The sequence below is a fragment of the Malania oleifera genome, chromosome 9, assembly GCF_029873635.1.
Source record: "Malania oleifera isolate guangnan ecotype guangnan chromosome 9, ASM2987363v1, whole genome shotgun sequence".
Taxonomy (NCBI): Eukaryota; Viridiplantae; Streptophyta; class Magnoliopsida; order Santalales; family Ximeniaceae; genus Malania; species Malania oleifera.
The window spans coordinates 70,095,072-70,097,935 of NC_080425.1; positions in this window are offsets into that span (position 1 = coordinate 70,095,072).

Sequence of the window (2,864 nt, forward strand, 5' to 3'; positions counted from 1 at the left end):
GAAATTATTCTACCAACGTGGAACAAAAAACAACAACAAGCCCTCGAAGGCTTCCCTCTGAATCCCTAACCGTTACACCATTTATATTCAAAGTTCAAAAATTTTCTCACAGCCTAGAAGCACTCATCGACGAGAATAGGGCACTTGTTGATAAGACATAGAAGACCACTCATCGACTAGTCTATCCACTCATTGATGAGTCTTTAAACTCTGAAATTTTCTAGCTCTCAGTATCTCCTTGTCGACGAGCACGTGGTACTTGTCGATGAGTCTTTGCTGCTGCCCTGCACCAAGAATACATCCATATGTTTTCTCCCTTTGTTTCTAAACCCCCGAAGTATAAAAGTCATACCATAAATAACAATCTCCACCTTGGAGATTATACGCCTCTTAGGAGAACTTGAAAAACATATTTGACTGCTCCGCCTTGAACTTAGAACGCTCGATTAGGACCATCTCCCTTCTACCACTTGGAGACATGCACCAAGTCCAAACAACACCGCTTGAACTTACCGATGGCAGTTTCAGCTTCTACCATCAACTCCAATACAGTTGTAGATGCAATACCCGAAGAATTCACCTAAGGCTTCCAATAAGACCATCCCACAATAGTAAACACAAAAGCTACTGCAAATCTTATATCACCAAAGCCCCCTGTATAGTATTCAACAAAACTAACAGCTGACGGTTCTCTCTATTGGCTGCTGAAACACCCCATTGCAATCATGGGAAACCTTTGACATATCCCAGACATCACAGTCCATCCTTGGTTACCGTATTGTAGACATTCCATATTGATTCTCCAAAGAACCCCCTTGAGACAGCAAATGAAGTCTCCCTACGGTTCCATCCATAAAGTAACCCTGAGATAACACCAATCTCCTTGTAGCCCTATCCACAAAACAACCCTGAGATAATACTAACTTTCCTATAGTTTTGTCCATGCGAATCAACAAACTAAGACCCATCTTAGTCGTGCCCAACACATTCATGTCAAAAACTTTCAACAGAGTTCCCAACAAATTACCCTCAGTTAAAGTCTTTCCAGCCAATAACATGTTATTCACACACAATAGATACATCACTCCACGACAACCTATCACCCTCTTCCAAACTAAAAGCCTCACCAACTCACCTAAGAAGTGATTTGATAGTGCACATGAGCCCACCGTGATTCTGCTGATCTCCTAAACTGAAAAAACTCCCTGCAATATGAACTATGTCATCTCTGCCCTGAATTTATTGCTCCACCTGCATCACATGCCCCTTCATACCGTGATACTGTTCACCCAAGATATAACTCCCCGCATTTATGCCCTGAGTCCCTAATTCCACCTGAATAACATGATTGCTGCTACTATAGTTTTCTAGAATTTGTTTCTCTCCCTTTACCTAAGTACGTTTCCCCATGGCTCTATCACCAAAAGTCATGTCCTCAATCACCCATTTTGTTTGCTATAGGATCACTCGGCCAACTTGCACCCACCTTTCTTGTACCCCAGAAAAGTATATCGTCCAAACATAACACCTAACCTAGATCCTCCATCACTAGAATGGTGCACCAATGGACATCCACTCGCAACTAAGTAATCTACTGCAAAACCTGCCCAAAATTCACTTGCAACTTTTCCATCTAACGATACCTTTGGCAATTGGTCACACGAGAAATGCGACATACTCACTAACTTCACCAAGAAGTACCCTACAAGCCTTGATATAACTTGCTCTACTCACAAAACTTCTTGAGTGCAACCAGCGTACTCAGTTCCAATGCTTCACTTGAGAATCTCTCCCTCGGTCTAGTTCTCCACCTCAGCCATTGCATGAAGTACACCAAGATCCTTCGTGATAAACATACGAAAATACATATGTCTATCCCCTGATGTTATCATCATTGGTTCCCAAACATCTGAATACATGTAGTCACTCATTTGCTTTAACTGCATATGCCATAAGATACCTGACTCAGATTCAACAATTGCAACTCCACCTACAACCGTAACATCTTATAGTGCATAGATATTTCCCACTACTTTTTCCCCTTTCATCACCATCAAGTTACCTTCAAACACTTTCGGTTCTCCACATTCAGACTCGTAACAATATCCATTACAGTCTAAAGTTCCCAATGAAATACCATTCTTTCTTAGACCCGATTCATGCTTTACATCACATATGGTTCTTACAACACCATTATTCATTTTGATTTCGACATTTCTAATAACAAACATTTTGCATGAAATATCATTTTCCATCAAAATACAACCAGTATAAACTGACTTGTAGATGTCAAACCATTTTCTAGGATAAAAGCATCAGTTATCTAAGATCCAAGAATCACTCATGAGGCACTCTGAACCTAATGAAACACGTAGCATATCTTTATCACTGCATTCTAAGTCTTCCTCCACTACACTTGCAGATTTTTACAAACCCTTAGACATATATCAGCATTCCTATTTTTACCAAACTAATACTAAAGAATCCTTATCCATGACGTGATACAACACGTCCTTAGCCAAACAAAAACGAATGATTGCTCCCAATTCATTCCAAGTTATTGCATCCATGCTATCCAGTTGAAATTATGTATAAACCTTTCGCCAAACCTTGTTGCACTAAGAGATCCTTTAGTTCAGAGGCCATACAACACTCTGATGCCAATTGTTGTGAAAGTAACGCATGTTCAAACAATGCACAGTGAAATAAACATTGGAAAGGATCAAACAATACCATATGCAATAATCTAAAATGATGAAATACAGAATTATTCCACAACCATAGCAATTAAATTAAAGAAAGTAAAGATAAGAAAACGACACCAAGAATTATGTGGTTCGGCAAAGCGTACATCCACGAGAGTA